At 43.3% G+C, this 19,199-nt stretch overlaps 2 long non-coding RNA genes across 9 annotated transcripts; both read left to right on the top strand.

Moving 5' to 3' along the window:
* Positions 1–509: 509 nt before the first annotated feature.
* LOC124665235 lies at positions 510–4,085 on the top strand. Its single transcript, XR_006990514.1, has 6 exons — positions 510–576; positions 670–2,116; positions 2,229–2,292; positions 2,591–3,215; positions 3,347–3,412; positions 3,771–4,085. It is a non-coding gene; the product is annotated as an uncharacterized LOC124665235 (long non-coding RNA).
* Positions 4,086–7,657: 3,572 nt separating this feature from the next.
* On the top strand, positions 7,658–9,243 carry LOC124661745. 8 transcript variants are annotated; one of them, XR_006990287.1, is made up of 5 exons: positions 7,666–7,967; positions 8,095–8,173; positions 8,298–8,522; positions 8,749–8,966; positions 9,056–9,243. It is a non-coding gene; the product is annotated as an uncharacterized LOC124661745 (long non-coding RNA). The 8 variants fall into 8 exon arrangements; XR_006990284.1 differs by having other exon boundaries at positions 7,658–7,971; positions 8,058–8,522; XR_006990283.1 differs by having other exon boundaries at positions 7,658–7,967; positions 8,058–8,522.
* The last annotated feature ends 9,956 nt before the right edge of the window (positions 9,244–19,199 follow it).

Below are 19,199 nucleotides of genomic sequence, written 5' to 3' on the forward strand. Positions count from 1 at the left end.
GATTTTAAATCTCTACTATCTAAAAAGGAGGAATTGGTTCTGTTTCCTCCGGTCGAAGATTTCGTCCTACATATTTTCCATATGACCCTTTTGCCCTCCCACCACACCGTCAAACAATTAATCACCGTATCATGAGAAACAGAATCACCGCACCATCACAAAGGAAAGTAAAGGATATGAGAAAGGAATCACCACCAATTATGGAAGAAGGCAGCGGGCGGCGGCTCGTGGCAAGGCGGCTGGAGTCAGGCGCGATCTCTACGGCAGAGCCCTGGCGGCCAGAGGTTCTTGCCCACGGGCGCGCGCCGCGGTGGTGCACGCGGCCAGGGCGTTGCACATGGAGCCTTTGGGGTCGCGCAGCCTCCACCTACTCGGGACCGGCGCACCCTTGTCGACGGCGACGAGCATCAAGATCCAGGTCAGTGTGCGTCTCGTCCTTGCCTTCTCTCCCACTCCCCAGCTATCTTTGGTAACACCTCCTCCGCCGGCCGAGATCTGGGGCTGCGCGCATTATGGCCGGATCAGTTCCAGGTGTTTCAATCCGACCAAGAATGGCAGTCTGCTCCAGAGAGGGAGGTATTTTCTTCATTGATTCTTGATTATTTTCAGCAAGTAGTAATTTGACTTTGAGCTTTAAATCATACCTGATCTTAATCCTCTTTTGTTCAGATGCCTGAAGCTTGTCAAGGACAAAATAATATCTTTCCGATTCAGTTGCCAGTCGCTGACCAGGTGAGTGGTACGATAGGCATTGTTTATGCAATGTAGATTGCTCTGGTTTTGCCTAAAACGAAAGAGACAAATTGATAGCAGCAGCGGCCATCAAGAATAGGTGTGCTTACATTTCTTGTCATCTATGTCTACATTTCTTGTTTTACAGAAATCATTACGTTTTATGGCTGTTGCTACATTACAGAAATCATTACGTTTTACATAAATTATTTTGTGATATGTGTAGTATAAGTTGACCTGCCGTTTCAGAATGTACATTACAAATATCAGTTTGTGATATGTGTAGTATAAGTTGACCTACCGTTTCAGAATGATTAGCACATAATCCAGAAAATTGTGGTGTCTGTTGGGTTTTACTGGACGAACAATATTTTTTTCAGTGGACCTGATGATAGCTCACACCTAACACATATAGATGCAGCTCAGATTAGTCAGTAACCATTCAGAGAATGGTTGTTAGTTTCAGCCTACGTAGATAAATGGTTACTTGCATTAGCGGCAAGAACTTTCCCCAAAACATCCTTTAACATATTTTCTTTAATAATCTACCTTTTTGGAATATCCTGCAATCCTACTATCTCTAGAAATATCAAACAGTTTAATAAAAATATATATACAACTGAAATAGAAATCAGTATGTGATTGGTTGGCTTGTGGTTTCTATTATAGTCGTACGACTAAATTTTCTAAATAAAAGTTCATTGGATTGGTTGATGGTACATGTTGAAAATTCTATCGAAGTATGGTTGATGTTCATTAGATCCAGCTAATCTTTTGATTTTTCCTATAAGTTTTTAAATCTTCCGTATATAGATATATATTTTTTGTTGCATGTACGTTGAACTTCTGGTTGATGGGAACTGTTCAAACGAGGGTAGGAAATTTAATGTGACGTATGTGTATTTTCTGTGGTGGTTGCTGATAATATTTGCTGCTAATGGCATGCTGCTAATTAATTGTACAATGGCGAGGCTCCAACTATGGTATGGCCCATTGGATCTTAACAAATGTCATTGCTAGAATATCTTTTGTTATATTGACTAATGTACTTGTATTTTTATTTGCAGTTCTCAAAGGATATAAGAAAGTTAGGAGATGCAATCACAGGGTGATGATAACTGTTCATCATCAATCCTATTCAGTTCTTTTTGCTGCTGCATTTCATAAAAGTATCCTGTTAGTTAATTAGTTGTAACTCTTCATGATTTAGAACCTAATTAGAACTTGCCCCAACTATAAGATGCAAGAATCAGAACTAAATGAAAAATGAAAAGAGGTATTTAAGTGTATTTAATTATTATATATGTGTAAGTGTATTTAACGTTTTGTTTCTCTTTTCTCGGCATCTCTCTGGTTGCTATTTCTTCAGTGCTTGGGGTTGCAGGTTGGTTTTATTTTCTTGATTTTGTATTCATCAGAGTTATTTGATGTAGCTCTTGAATTTGGGATTTATGGTGTTATCAGAATTGGTTGATATATTTGTTTGCTTGCTTTAGGAAGAAGATGTTTCAGAGTTGGAGCATAGGGTTCAGTAGTGGTGCTGGTTCTCGAAGTCCCAAGGTGAGGGCTTCAGGTTGTACAAGTAGTTTCTTACTTCAAGGAAATAGTAGTCTGGTTTCTTACTTTAGGTGTTTCAGTTTGATCGTATACCTGAGAGAACAAGGAACTGAAGTCTCACCTCTATTATGATTAGTTGTTCATTTAGGCTTAAAAGGTAAAATTGCTTAGGTGTCGACATGTAGTATTTACAGCTGGAAAACTATGGAGTTCTTTGTTTTTTGCAATCAGTGTAAAATGTGTAATCTGATTTTTGAGAGCCAAAGTACAAAGTGGTGCATGATTAAATCCTCCCTTGCAGGTTGCACTCTCACTTATTATCTACCATGCCTCTCTAAACCGCGTCGTTCTGCTTGAATCCCTTCAGTGGTTCACACTGCCTCTCTGCTTGTTTGTTCCAACGATTTACCTCTTCCTGGGGTTCTGATGGAATGATGGTTGTAGTGGGTTGCTGTAGCGGTAAGACATAGCTGATCGAGTGGTGGATGGTCCTGACCACAACTTGCCTGGAGGTTGTGCCCTGCAAGGCTGCAACACCTCGGTTTGGCTACTGAAGGTATGATGCGCCATCCTGATCTCACTTAAGGTCAGCTTTTTGCTGCATTCTGATGATACTCTACCCTCTCTCTCTCTCTCTCTCTCTCGGAGTAGACTATATGATGCTCCATCCTCATCTCACTTATTTGTCTAATGTTATATGGTGGATTCATCTATCGTGTTGAATAGTCAGGCCTAATATTGGATGAACTGGATGACGCGGTGTCGGCCAGGAGCAGGTGTTGGAGCGCGTCCGCGAGGTGGGCGGCGACATGGGGGATGACCCATGAGCGCGACGGAGGAGGAAGAGACGACGTCGGTGGCAGGCGAGAGGAGGCACTGCAAGAGCGCGTCCCGTGGAGGATGGCGACAGCCAGTCTTTGCACAAGGTCAGAGAAGAGCATCCCAGTTGACACAGCTGACCTCCTTCTCTCCCCGTGGGAGCATCATCTTCTCTTTATTTTTACTGTCTGCTCCTTCTGATTCCTTCCTCCTTAATTTTATTTTATTTCGGAGCTAGAGTTCGGATGTCCAGGCGGGTACGCATGGAACCATTGTATTGGTCTGTTGGCCATCTTTCTCAATGGTAGGTTATTACTTTGGGCAGAAATCAAAACCTGGTTATTACTTTGAACTTCAGAACCTAGAAATCTGAAAGAGGGAAAAACGATTTTGAAATCAGCATTAAACTTAGACAAAAAATGTATAACTATAATTAGTACAAGATTGGTGAGATAACCTACTACTATGATAGCAGTTCAGTAGATTTTTGAAAAAAAAATTATGGAACTTATCTTGAAGGGAGAGCTTAATAGATCTAACCATTATTTATTGTAAGATCTAGGAATCATACGAATGTATCAGGTCCAAGAGGGTTTGTATATATGTTCAGGGACCGTTGGGTTTTACATGTTTGATGAATTAATAAGTAATGTAAACTGCAGGTTTTCAAAACAGCTGGAATTAAAAAAAGGGTGTGCTGTCCATGGAAAGGCTTTCCGCTGGCGTTTCCTTTAGTCTGAGTGGATGTTTTATTCTGCATATGAAATGTACGGGCGAGAAAGACTTGGAACATTGCATTTTCTTCGGATCAAATGGCCTCAGACGGAAATGTTCCAAAGGAAACCGTACGCATAAATTTTCTTCAGAGTTCCCAGTGGACTTGGCCTTCACTTGTAACTAACCTTCTATATTTTCGTTGCTCGCACTTGGATGGATACTATCTGACATGAATTGTGTAACTTGAGGAACTTTCTCCATTACCTTTGTCTGGTAGTCCACATGGTCTTCCTACTGATCATTGTCGGTGAAAGAAAGAGACAGAGCGACAATGATCATCAGGTCGTGTATGCTAGACTTGGTAAAATGGTGGAGATATATAAAGTGAAGGTGTTTGATATGCTTCCATATGGAGTTTGAGATAAAAACATGAATAAAACCATGAGGTTAACAAGGAGAGACGGGGATCTATGTACTCCCGTAGTTCAAAAGTGCACATGTCTCATGGTCGATAAAAACACTTTGCTAAACATGATAATATAAGTGATATTAATGGATTGATTTTTCTTGAAATATGTTTTAAGCGATGTAGTGTCTTATTATTTTTAAATACTATGTTAGACATGAATTTTTATGTATAATATGTTACATGTGTGATAAAAAAAGAACATAATTCGTGGCAACGTACAAGCATTTTACTATATATCTAAAAGAAGAGGTTGTTGAGTTGACAGTTATGACGGTCCAGAACTTAAGTATGAGACTTACCGCGGAAGAGTAACAAGAAACCGCACATGCACACAACAATGATGTTTTGTTACTGCGTTCGGTATTATCATGTTATAGTACATTATGATATTCCTGATTTGTTTTGAATTTTTATAGTAAGTTGTGAATTATATATGTGCATTGAGAAATAAAATTTGAGGATCCGTGGCAACGCACGGGCATTTGTACTAGTGTATATTGAAAGAATGGAGCGACTTTGGTGGAATTAATCTGCTATTGAAAGGTTTACCACTTTTGCATGATGTTGAATAAATATATACATATAGTTTTATTGTGAGATATGTTCCTCTAGAAGGTCAAATGGGGTTAATATGCTCAGTTTGATAACGAGGTGCATTACATGTGCTTGATATGAGAAAAGTGGAACCTTAGTGAACAGTAAAGATGAGATAATTTTGGGTATTACTCTCTATGCAAATGATCTCGAATTTTAGATTTTAGTTGAATTGCACTTTAATTTTAAGTGAAATAAAATGTTACTATTTTGGAATATTACGTGGCTCTTTTTTATATCTAAGAAAATAACATAATTTGATGACCCCCTTCTCGTGTATTTCTCTCAAATAACTGCTTCACTTTGGATTAGTTGTTGCGCGCGCCTGAACCGGACTCGGGAAATCAAGTCAGTTGTTGCCCACGAGAAGCAGCAGAGGCACGGCATGGCTAGCGCACAAATACAAGGAGGATATCAGTGGCACTAGAGTGAGTTTCTCGCGAGATGCACGCGACCACCTTGCCACCGCGATGGCCCTTTTCCGGGTGCCATCACGCATTCACGTGGTGGCGCTTCCGATACAAGATCAGATGTACAAACTCAATCTGATCTATTAAACAGAGCCTGCCTTTCTCCCGTGCTCTCCTTCATCACCCATGAAGACTCTTCCAAGAATCAGCATAAGCGATCATGGAGGCACTCACGGAGGTCCAAGCCAGCACACGTGTATAGACTGCAGTTGCAGTCCATATCTCTTCTCCGGTCTCTGCCTTAATTTTTATTTTATTGTGTACACAACATGTTTGACGCTAACATGCTTATAAAGTGAAGACAGTATTCATGTGAATTTCTTTTTTCTTTGTACTTAATTTTTACATGTATTGTTTACATGTGTGACACTAAACCCAAGATAAAGAGCCGTGGCGAAGCACGGGCATTCAACTAGTATGAAAAGGGAAGAGGGAGAAGAAAAATAATGAAGGATATCGTTTCTCTTGCTGTGAAAATAATGAAGGGCCTTTTTACTTCATACGATTGTCATAACGCGTGAACTGATCAGACACGATAATAAGGTAGAAATACTTATGCAATACTCCGGTTCACAACAATGTGGTAGCCCATGTGATCCGGTTCACAGAAACAGGAAAAATGTACATGAATCATAATAAACACGGTCAAATCAAGATTTAACCACATTTAAAGTTATTTTTTCCGCTTGGAACAAAGATCAAATAGAAAATGCTATGTTGCCCCTTTGCTCCGTTCATTGATCAAATATATACTCCCTTTTTTTTTGTACCAAACAGATTAATGTGGGCACCAAAAGAAATTTCCTACTCATCTGCTTCTCATGTGCTTTCTTATTAAGATGGTAAATGATTGAGATTTTTTAATCTACAACCCGATTGCAGAAGAAGAACACACATTCACCTCTCCTACTATGGTATGTCTTCCAGATATCGACAAAGGACAACGTGCCAACGTGCCATGCTGTTTCAATGTTACTGAATCCCTGTCCATCGACAAATTGATGTGTAAAAGGATTGTCCATCCCTTCCACACCGCCCCCTCCTCTCCCTCGCTCGCCCACACACCTCTGTTGTTCTTATTTGCCTTGCTACAACACCCTCCTTGCCATGGAACAAGAATGTGGTGATCCGTGAAGACGATAATTAACTCAAGATATGTAGGTCGTCATCTTGCCGCACTTGCCTGAGCTCCCGACGGAGCGATTAGAAATTCGGAAGCGAAATGTCTATCATAATTTGCCGTTGAATCAATAGTTAACTCCATCGTATTAGTTGTTATAAGTTTTAGGGTGATTGTCATTTTTAATAACCGTCCATCTGCCCCCATCTAATGGTGATAATTAGACGGAACCAAACTGACGGAACCAAAATTGCGGGACCGGAACCAAATTCGGTGGGACCGGAACCTGATATATATTTTGTGAATATTATAAAAAACAACCGTCCTTTTCAGCGGCCAAATCATCCGATGATAATACACATATCTTAAAGCAACAACAATTGATCATATATGCACATATCTTGAAGCTCGTACTATTCTCACCAAATAAAATTAAAACTGATTTATCTCTCTCACTCTCTCATCCGCTCGTCTCCCATCTCTGGCTGTATCTCATCTCTCTCACACTCTCTGGATAAGAGCGACGGAGGAGAGCCAGATACCTTCCGGCGACGGCGGCGAGCTCCGTGATGGAGGAGAGGGGGCCGCGTCGAAGCTCTGCCCAGCGACGGAGGAGTGGCCATGGCCCTTCTGGCGAGCTCCGCGAGGCGAGCTCTGTGATGGAGGGAGGGGGCCGCGTCAGGGGCCGCGTCGGAGCTCTGCCCAGCGACGGAGGAGTGGCCATGGCCCTTCCGGCGAGCTCCGCGAGGCAGGGGAGGGGGGCGCGTCGGAGGGTAGGGCGACGGAGGGGAGGGGACAGCGACAGACTGAAGCGGCTGAGGCGACGCGCACGGAGGTCTCCCGTCGATCTCCGCGAACCGCGACGGAGGGCAGCGCGGGGTGTGGAGGGGACGGTGGAGGCGCCCGGCGTCCACGGAGGTCTGTCCCTTCGATCTCCGCGACGGAGGGCAGCGCGGGGTGGAGGGGACGGCGGAGGCGCCCGGCGTCCACGGAGGTCTCTCCCGTCGATCTCCGCGACGGAGGGCAGCGCGGGGTGTGGAGGGGACGGTGGAGGAGCCCGGCGTCCACGGAGGTCTGTCCCTTCGATCTCCGCGACGGAGAGCAGCGCGGGGTGGAGGGGACGGCGGAGGCGCCCGGCGTCCACGGAGGTCTCTCCCGTCGATCTCCGCGACGGAGGGCAGCGCGGGGTGGAGGGGACGGCGGAGGCTCCCGGCTATGGGAGGAGCGGCGGCGCGGGGTACCGGAAGTTGCCGTACCCCCGAGGCCTGGGCAGGTTGGCAGGGAGGAGGCCTACTCCTCGTATCTTGCCAAGGCGTCAGCCATGCCCTCCTCGTCCTCGCACATCGGGGTTGCTGGTGCTTCTGCGTTAGCCTGCCCTCTCGGCGTTGGTCGATGCCAGCGTGGGGAGGAGCGACGGCTACGGCGTTGGACATGACCAGCGAGGGGAGGAGCGGTAGCGACGATTTTTGGGTTTAGGCTACCATATCCTGTAAGTATGTCCTCTCTCGCTGAAGCTTTTCATGGCTAGCACGCGGTACTGCATACGTTTTTTCAGTATTCTTTGCTGCTATGTTTCTAGGATCATATCACCATCAAAATGCATTCATATTCAACAGTTTGAGCTATGTGAAATTCCTCCCTGATCAGCATGATACGGCAGAAGTTGTGCCAATTATGAGATGATCTTCTTATGAGGTTGATTACAAACATCACTCTACTAATTTTATGACTCCTAAAATTGTGAAAAAATCTTTTAGTTTCACTCAAGCTCTCTTCCACGGTTTAAGTATGTCCTCTCTAATGCCTTGAGCTTTGGCAGGGAATGGAGATCCTTTTAAGGTTCAGATTGTTGGACATTCCTCTGTGAAATCTGTTATGCGAATGGATCTGAATGGAATGGTCTTGAGCTTAGCGAGCGCCTAGATGTCGATGTATGACCAAGGGAAGGAAGGCAGAAGAACAGGGGTAAGAAGAGAGCGAGAAGAGGAAAAGAGACATTGTGCCTAACTGACGTGATGTGCCGAGGCCGGAGCGGTGGCACACGGTAAGTTTTGTGTGTCCACTATTAAATTCCGTTTGTACTTTCCAATAAATTTGTTGCGGACTTTCCCAATCGTAATCCATCGTACTCTCATGACTGGTAGATGCACTGGAGAGCAGTATTGCACATATCAAATGTACACACTGCATATTTCTTAGTTTTTCCTTGTATTGTTTTGCTACATGTCCATCTTCAATCTAATATGAGATCTACTTATTCCAATTTCAAGGTTGAAAGTCGAGAAACATGTGTGTACATGCTTGTGGTAGAAATTCCGAATTGTACCACATCAAGCCTGGGTGTGTATCACCGGAAGGATTGGTCCTCCTCTTAAATCAAGAGGATGTAGATGAAATGGTGAGAGCCCATCAAGATACAAAAAAGTGTGATTTGTACATTGTGGCAAATCATCATTTTCGAGGTGATGGTTACGATGAGAGTGACGAGGTAGGGTATATTGCCAATCTCGTGTTGTATCATTTTTTGCATGCATTATTTTTATATTAACTTTAATACTTTACTATTCTTTTCGCCAGGATGGTGATGATGGGTCGAATGATGAAGCCCCTTTTGGTGCCTACCTCGATGTTGGTCAGAGTGGAAAGGACGAAGATAGATCATCGCCATGAACAAATATTATGTGTGCTTTTCATGTAAAATGATGAAACTCCTTTTGGGTTGAATTATAGTGTGCTTACCATTAACGAATACCGGTTGTCGTTGATGATTATGTGTTTTTTAAATTATGATATTTCGGTTCTAGATTATAAATGAATTATTTTTGTAATGTCCGAAAGTCTTTTTGGCTTTCGGTTAGGTGCCACTTTGGCCGTTAGAAGAGCAAATTTGCTCCTCTAAAGCTTTTTTTGCCTTTGGGTTACAGATGCTCTTATGTGAAGAAAAGACTCGAATAGTCAATTTATTTTGCATGAAATAGTCAATTTATTTCACTACTGAAGTTACTTGCACTATGAGTAGTCTAACAATATTTTATCAGAAGTGCCACCACCTATTGATGCATTTATAAGAGTATAAGCATTTGCAAAAGTAAATGGTAGTACTGGCATAGCCAAAAATGCGATTTTAGAAAACAACTCCTCCTTAATCCATACTTATGTGTTAAGAGTGTAAGTAATATCTGCTAATTGATATGCTTAACAACCATCCTAGATCCTAGTTTCAGCAACAGGTCCATGATCACCAGCTACGTCAGTAAGAGGAGAAACAATCCCAGATTCGCAAATATAAACTAGTACCCCCGCAGGGCCGTAGCACGTTACTGAGACAGGAGAAGGTTTATGCTCCATCTGATTCGCTAAAGGCTATCCTTCTAGACATAGGTGGAGTCCGGCTAACACCCCGCATTGACATCACCGTAGCATCGTTCCCATATAGTATCAATAACTCTAGATTAGGAAAAAAAAATTATAATCCTTCTGCATCGCAAGAGAGCTCTCTCCAGTAAAGAACCTCTCATCAGCAAAGAGGAAAGGGGAAAAAACAGTAGAAAACAAGGCTGCCAAATGACTACTACATGAGGTAGTGCCATCTATACGGCATTCGATCGTCCAAAACCCAGAGTTGCCGGTGGCCAGATGCCCAGATATTCAAGCGAGCTCTAAGATCACATCTTTAGAATAAAATCCAGTTTTTTTTTTTTTTGCGAAACAGAATAAAATCCAGTTAGAAAAGGAAATCCAATAAGAGATAAGCTGCCCATGAGCATCATGGCATAGGTCAAAGGAAAGGAGGAGGCAAGCCCCCCCATCCTCCGCATATCTTGCTCATCCGACATGGCATGAATCGCTGCCTCGATCACGAATCACGACTACTGCGACTTCTCTTCCTCGATCTGTGCTATGAAACATCCTCCTCGCTGCTTCTTCATCGACTACTACACGCATTGTACCTGTCAGTGGACTTGCTGCCTGGAGGACTCTTGCTGGCGCCTGCATCAGTAAATTCTGAATGCCAATCAGAACATCCAGGCTCCACACTTTCACGCCGTTCAGATCTGTGTTTGTTAGAACATAGCAAAATTCAGTAACATCACCAACATGCAAATTTAGGATACAACAGCAGATCAAAGTTCAGGAAGTCTTCAATAAAGTGAAACCAACTGAGTGGATCAACCCCTCTTGCCTCAAGATTGAATTCTGGGAGAATTACATCAAAGAACATGCATTCTCTCACGGGTCCAGGAGTAGCCAGCATGTCAACTTGTCAATTTAGCATGAACGACACAAGAAGCAGAGTTTCAGTGGAAGTACATCAGAAGATTGCTGCGACATTGGGATTAGGCTGGAAGGTTAAATGAGAAGATGAATCTTTTATCTACTAGTGCTTCATACCTGAAGGCAAGCGGGCCAATGGGCGGCGACTCGCGGCGGCGACGGAGAGGTCGGGGCCGTGAGTCCCCGCGATGGGCCGACGGGGCGGCGACTCGCGACGGGGGAGGGGCGGCGGCGGCTGCTGGACGGCGGCGTCGGCTGCGGGGCGGGGGCTACGTGGCGGCGGCTGCGGGGCAGCGGCTGCGTGGCGGCGACGGGCGCTCTGGTTTTCTTTCCAGACGTATCAGAAGCCTCTATCAAGATGTATCAGATCGGAGAGATCTGATTCTGATTTTTTTTACACTAATTAAAACGTCCGTTCCGGAGCTCTTTTACGGTGTCATATCATTATAGAACTTACAGAAAATTTATCACAAAGATTTAATCAACGATCACGAAAAATTACATTAGACGGAACCAAAATTTAATTAGACGGAACCAAAGTTCCGTGCCAATCACCGTAAAAGAGCTCATTAGTTGTATGTGTATATGTGTTGAATGGGTTAAACCATTTATTTTTCGTTATTATTAGCGCGCAGTGATTGTTTGGTTTCCAAATCTTTTGGATTAATGTGAGTTACATATGTGAACATGATGTATTTTCTCTAGTTTATAAAAAGGAATTGAATGAAAGGGATCTCTCCCAGATTTCTGTTAAGAAAAACCATATCACAGTCTCACCTCCAAAATGCCTCCATAACCAATGTTTAGCAAACCCAGGAAGAATACAAACTTGAAACAAAAAATTATCCTTTTTTTTTTTTGAGAATCATAGGCTGCTATATATTAAACAGGCATCAGGTCACATACAATCTGGTTCTCCACACACATAGGAGGAACTTCAAACCATTCATTACACACTTTATTTTCGCAGCCTAATTTAGCTAACAAATGTGCCGCTTCATTAGCAGAACGCCGCACCGCTCGCACCGAAGCATCCTCAAAGCCCGAGAGCAGGAACTTTATTTCCTCAATAAGAGCTCCATACGATGATCTGTCCTGATCATCCCTTCGTAGCTTCGCAGCGACTCCAGTACTGTCCGTCTCCAACACCAGTTTCCGCACCTGGGAAGCTTGCGCCAAAACAAGGCCCCTCCTGCACGCCAGCAATTCCGCACCCTCTGCATCAGAAACATGGGGGAAAAAATGGTTCGCTCCACTCACAAAGCCACCATGGTGATCACGAATAATCACACCGCCCCCTCCGAAACCTTCCGCTGCACGAAAAGCACCATCAACGTTCACTTTCACCCAGCCCTCATCAGGACAGAGCCAACGCTCCTTTGTTTTGCAGCTCGGTGTCTTTGAAACTCCATTGATTGCCTGCCATTCTTCAACAGCAACCTTGGTGCGGATTGCAACTCGCTCTTGGGTCCTCCATCTCCTTCGAATCCCGCGCATCATTTCTTGACAGCCATAGCTTATATATCATCATACAGAACCAAGAAAGTTCGTCGTCCTTCGCTTTCCCAATCCAATCCAGCAGCCAACCCTTCAACTCCGAGTGACACCGCAGGTTTGTTGGTGGCATCGGGTTTTTGAAGCCAGTGAGCTCAGATAGAGCAAACCATGCCGAGGCCGAGTGAGGACATGACCAAAAGCGGTGCACCAAGTCTTCAGTTCTGCCGCACGCTAGACAGACAATCCCGTCTTTTATCTTCCTTCGAGAAAGTTCGGTGCCAACCGCCAATCCGTTCTCCACTAACCTCCAGACATGTACTCTAACCTTGCCAGGGACATGAGCAGCCCAAATGGCTAATCTTCCCCTATGATGCTCACAACTACCCGACACCCCCACCAAACCTTGTTTGAACTTCTTCCTTTGCACTGCTAGATGGTAGGCAGATTTGACTGAAAACATCCCTGACTTAGTGTAGTTCCAGGCCTGAAAATCTGACGCTCCCAAAAAATTATCCTGACATAACCATTTTCCCTATATAATCGATCTACTTCCACATGCAGACAACCCAACCGCAGACTAAGAAAAGCTTGTAAAAAATATGGCAGATACGTTTGCCAACGGATCAATTGATACTATTAAATTTTATGTAATTATACTTACCCAATAATAAACTAGAATGTCTACTAAGATATTTGTTATGTACGTTTTGGTGATCTAGATCATGATATATAAGGATATCTAAATACATGGCCACACATACATAGACATGAATAAATATGCATACACCATATAATTTATGTAACTAAAAAATAGTTCATGGGGAGCTTCTATCACAATACACATTTTAAATGCAGCATAAGCAAACTTTTTATTGATATATGTTGCGACTATAAAACAAAGAACACTATAACTAATGTTATGAAACATTTTTATGTGGTTAACTATGTCACCTAAGTAATAAAAACATATTCATTAAGACTATAATATGATACAAAAATTGTAAGAAGTGTAAAATATTAGTATAAATATATCAGTTTCAAAGACAAAATAACATGACTAGTGCTCACCCTAAAATATGGCTGTCATTTGTACTTGTTCTTGACCTTGGGAGGTGTGCTCTTCGATCGTGGCTTGATCATTTCGCCTCTGAGCTCTCTAAATCCAAACAACTCCTGCTGGAAGTAGAAAGAAAAAGTCTTCATTGATCGCATGTATGTGTTACAGATAACTTCTGCTCATGATGCAAACATTCTAATTGATAACTTGTCTAGGCCACATGGGTTAAAAATCCCCGATGCTAAGTTCTACCTAGAGGATGTTGAATATGCATGCCGATCTGAGATTCTACCAACTTTCTAGAAAACAAGGTACCATCTCAATGAGTTGAGTTCTAAGAACAGACTCAATCTCAGACACTCAAGTCTTAGAGTCACCATCAAGAGGGCATTTGCTTCTTCGAATAATAGGTTCAATGTCCTTGACCAGAAACCCTTCCACACTTATGAGCCCCAAGTCAAGATGGTACTTGCTTACTGCGTAATTCACAACTAGATCTTAGCTTGGGACGAAGATGACTACTTCCTAAAAACAATTGTGCCTGATGAAGTTGAGACCAGCCATGTCGTGGAGCAAGGCAACAATAAAGCCTGGCAAGAGGCTGGAGTGGGAAAATGCAATATGGGAGGACCGAGGTAATGCCACCATCTAAGAAATTTCCGTTCGACTCAGCTCCCCTAAATGGAGCAACATATATGGGCATATTCCTATATGTTGCTAATTTTTAGTAGCTAAAAGTTATGGCACAATATGCTTCACCAAAATGATTAGGTTGTTACTTTTCAAGTAAATATGCGATAGTTTTAGTCAGTCAATCCCTCATATCTGTCGATGGACCAATTCATGAATTGTGACAATATAATATTATATCATTGATATCACAATGGTACTAGAGTTGATGTTGTTGTTGAATTCATCGCCGTCAGTGGCGTCCACCGAACTCGAGGTGAAGAGTGCTAGATCTGATGACGCTTCACTTCTGGACCCGGAGGAGACACGTCAAAAAGATCGGCAAGACCCCCTAAACTTATTTACAAATTACAATGGGCTAAGATCCACCGAGCGTGCTCTAGAGAGGCAATAAAAAAACCCAGCCTAACAAAGACACACGCCCTAGTTCCCTGTGAATGGCACCGCATTGTCCCCCATCAAACGCCGCCGAGATGCACCCCCCTTGCCAACCGATGATTCGACCGAATGGGCGCCACCATCACCGCCAGCGTCGGTGGCAACATCGGCCAGGAGATCAGCGTCGGAGGGCCTTAGGGTTGGGGCTTGGAGAACCTCCGGAGTCGCTCGGGCGGGGAGAGACTTGGGAGTGTAGGGCATTTTTACAACAATCGAGCATGCACACAAACGTCAGTTTAATTAATTGGATACTGATGGCATATGCAGGCACGTGCTCGCTAGGCCACCGGCATCGTTTTAACATGGCATTAATCTGGAAAAAAACTTAACAATATATGACGAAGCTTCGATCGATCGCTCGTTTTGGGTTGCTCATTCGGTCACATGTGAGACATTAATCTGGGTCTTGTGATCTGGCCATGCAGATGCAGCAGGCCGGCGCCACGAGAAGCCATGTTACGTTGCTCGTTAGGTCGTCGGTCGGTGATCCACCAAACCGCATTGAGTCATTTAAGATCAGTAGCGTACAGTCACTGTTAGCATGATCGATGCAGGAGATCGAGGAAGTACCCTGCTCCGCTAGCTGACTGAACAATGTCCAGTTCAATAGCGGCGGATGCACATGTACCTAGTTTGGGGCCGTCTTTCGGGTACGCGCGCGTGTGCTGTTTTGCTCTGCTTCTTGCTGTGTTGCATTGATTGTTTGCGCCCCCGCCACCTCGTGTTGCATGCACGAACACGTCGCCGTGCCTTGTCAGGGCCAAAGTTTCGGTAGAAATTTGATTGTATTTTGAGCTAAAAAAACTGGCTTTATATAAGATTATAAAGCTCTTCTTTATATAAGAAAAAGGTGTTATTTTGTGTGACCTAAAATACAATGTATATTCTTGGAATTTGTACTGCGCCTTAAAAAGTATGTATATGTACTAGCGTATTTGTTTGTAGATTTTTTGGAGTCCTGGAAATTTGTTCTTTTCAAAACTTTCAGATATGGGGAGAACTGCAATTCGGGTGCTGCAGTTTTCCTCCATCACTATGATAATTAAATCAAGATATGGGGGTTGACATCTTTCCATGCGTCCGCGAGTTCCGAATAGAGCGATTAGAAATGTTATGTTGTGATCTAAATTTATAATAAAGGGAGACTAACTTCTGACGAGCGGAGCGAGGTTCGTCGCCGGGTACGGACCATCATCACCGCTTATATACCTCTTGTAAGCTGCCGGTTAGGGTTTTTTAGATTATATATACCTCTTGTAAGCTCCCCGATATAGTGAAATTTTGTTGGCCAGTGCCCGTGATTTTTCGCCCTCTATTTGGAAGTGTTTTCCACGTTAACGTTTGTATCCGCAACGATTTCATTTTCGTTCTTCGTTATTCGCTTGTCGCGTTTATAACAAGAAATCTGGAAGCTAAATGTCAGTCACGATTTCCGTAGAAGAATACTCCCTCCTACCCAAAATATGTTGCGTATAAAATTTGGTCAAAGTCAAACTTCATAAAGTTTAATCATGTATATTGATAAGAATATGAATATATACAATGTTAACTAAATATGATTAGAATTTTCATGAAATATTCTTTTCCATTATATGCATTTGGTATCATAAATGTTTGTATTATCTTCTATATTCTTGGTTAAACTTTGCAAAGTTTGACTTATATGGAAACTTATGCGCAACATATTATGGGCAAAAGGGAGTAGTTAACTATGTTGTATTTGTTGTATGTTACAGTCTAACCTCCAAAACGGCTCCATAACCAAAGTTGAGCAAAACCAATGAGATCTATTAGCTTGAAAAAAAAAGCTCACATAACAATTTTCCTTGTATAATCTAATTTGACATGCGGACGAGCAACTGCAGACTAAGAAAACCTTGTAACCAATAGAGCAGACATATTTATCGGCGGTTATATTTATACTATTGAAATTTATGTAAATATACTTACCTAATAGTAATCTGGAATCACTAATAAGATATTTGCTTTGTACGCTTTGAATATCTAGATCATGATAAATAAGGATATTAAAGTACATGACCACATAGATAGACACAAATAAATATGCATACACCATAACATTTATGTAACTTAAAACTACTTCCAGTAGATTTTTTTTAATGACAATACACATTTTAAGTGTAGCACAAAGCAAACTTTGCACCGATATAGGTTACAATTGTAAAACAAATAACACTATAACTAATGTCATGAAACATTTTTATGTTGTTAATTATGTCTTCTAAGTACTGAATATCATATTTATTAAGACCATTATGATACAAAAAGTTTATAGTAGGTATAAAAAATTAATATAAAATATATTATTTTGACCTTTTTGGGGAGTAGAACACCTTGTCAAGAATTTTGAGATAAACATGGAGACAACTATGTAAATGTAGACCAGACAAAGTGGTTATTTGGTGCTCGGTGATCTAAACTAGAATTTCGCGAAAGGGGGATCCGATACTATAGCCTAACATTTGTGGTGGCTTGCCGCAGACTTCGCTCTTAGCCGATAGGTTTTATGGTGGCAATCGGATCAAGCCATCGAAGGTACCCAAAGAAGCGTGCGCCACAGAATGTATGAAGGGCGGCTGCCAGAAACCGCAGGAATGTGTGATGTGATTTTAAAAATCACATTGCACTTTTTTTAGGATATAAAATCACATTGCACATGTTTTTCCTTTTTGAGGTAATAATCACATTGCACATGCTTATTGGTCTCAACTGGGAGTTAATATGGCAACGGGGACACTAACCACTGGTTATTGCTGAACCATAACCATCCCCGTGCAGGAAAATTTTCTCCGTTCCCATTCCCATTAACTATCATGGGGCCAGGTTTTTTACCATCCCCGTCCCCATCGGGTAAACAAATAACGATCGGTTAACCATTTCCGCTTTAGCTAGTAACTATGAGCCCAAAATAAAATGACAACATGGTAGGATGACGGGGCTGGCTGGATCAGGAGTTTAGAAAGGAGAGGCGAGCATTTAGGAGTTGGTATTTGGGGGCTACGATGGTTGGGGACGGGAGGGGAAATGTGAGCACAATAGGATTAGGGTTTTCTGGTATCTATACATACCTATCTTGTACCCTAGTGCCACATGTCATGTGCCTAACGAGAATTTTACGGTTATCGGGTATGGATAGTGGTAAAACAGACCCATTCCCACCTTGCATAATGAGGAGAGTTTGCCTCCAATAAGACCCCACAGGGATGAAGTACTAAGTACTAACCAAAACCATCCCCTGATAGATGAATTAACCGGAAAACTCTAGAAAAAGGCCGACCTTCGCGAAGGGAAGGCAACTCACTCCGCACGCGACAAGTGGCGCGCTGTGGTACCAGAAAATCCCTGAGAAGTGATCTCCCTGCTCGCCACGTGTCACAAGGGGAAGCAAGGTGGGGATGGGGGAGGAGAGAGAAGACTGGGTTGTGGCAGTTTTTCCCTTTTTCTTCTAGATTCGTTTTTTCAAAATGAAATATCTTGAGAACCGTAAGTCCAAATTGCAAACCGTTTTCACTTTTGAGATCCTCGCGTCGAGATCTTCGAAACTAGATCCCATGTTGATAGGTTTGGAGATACTTTTTTTTTTTCGTACTTCCAATAGTAGTATGATTGTACCTGTGGTGTATACCTAACTGTACCTGTGTTTCAACTGAAAAATACTTCTGTTTTTAGTGTGTTTGGTGCAGTTTTTCCCTTTACTCGCTAACTGTACTCGCCCGTGTGCGAGACTCGTACTGTACTTACGCGCGATCGTACTCGCTCGTGTGTGCACTCTGTACGTCCGTACATGTACTTGCTCGTGTTCACGATCGTGCACTCGTCGTACGCGCGTTTGTACTCGCTCGTCTAGCGTGATCGTACTTGTACTCGTGTGTTCAATCGTACTCGTGTGTTGTGCGTGGTTGTACTCGCTCGTGTGCACGATCGTACTCTGCTCGCGTGTGCTGATCAGTACTGTTCTTGTCTTGCGATCAGTACTTGTACTTCGCCCGTGTGTGCAACTGTACTCGTCTGTTGTTCGCAACTGTACTCGTGTATTGTACATACTGTACCCGTGTACTCGTGTGTTGTAAGGTACTTGTGTTGTGCGTCAACAAAAAAAACTACATATACTAGCTAGCCATGATAATACGTTTCTGAAGGTAGCTGTGCAATGATCGATCGATGATGGCTTTTGCTTGTTTTGACATGCATGCACGCGCGGCCTCGATGCGGATGAATTTGGCCGTGCTCGCCCGCGTCCGCGATACGTACGAGGAAGTACGCGCGCTCTCGTCCGCGGAGGTACACGTTCACGCGCCCTCGTCGCTCGCGTCACGGTGGGAAATTCTCGTAACGCCACGCGTCGTACGGAGAACGACGCTCGCGAACGGATCAGACCTTTAAGAAGGTCGGTCTTTTTCTAGTCGTACCCTGAATTAACCAGATCGGGGAATAGGGCCCCATTGCCGAATTCGACTGGGAGCGGATTTATTTGGGAGTGTGCCTAGGCTGAATGTCGTGTCTTTTTTTTTTTGAGTGGAAGGCTGAATGTTGTGTCGTGTCCGTGTTTGCATAGACTGGGGCGGCCCAAAGAAGCAGAGTGGGCTTCTACTCGTGGCCCACCAATCCCCAGGCTCCCCATCGTCCCGTTCCAACCAACCAAACCCCTCGGCCTCGGCGGACTGCGCTCACGCTCATCTCCCGGCGGCCTCCACTCCACTCGACGCCCCTTTTCCCGCCGCACGGACCCTAAACCCTAGCCCG

Source organism: Lolium rigidum, chromosome 6 (assembly GCF_022539505.1).
Source record: "Lolium rigidum isolate FL_2022 chromosome 6, APGP_CSIRO_Lrig_0.1, whole genome shotgun sequence".
NCBI classification, from domain to species: Eukaryota; Viridiplantae; Streptophyta; class Magnoliopsida; order Poales; family Poaceae; genus Lolium; species Lolium rigidum.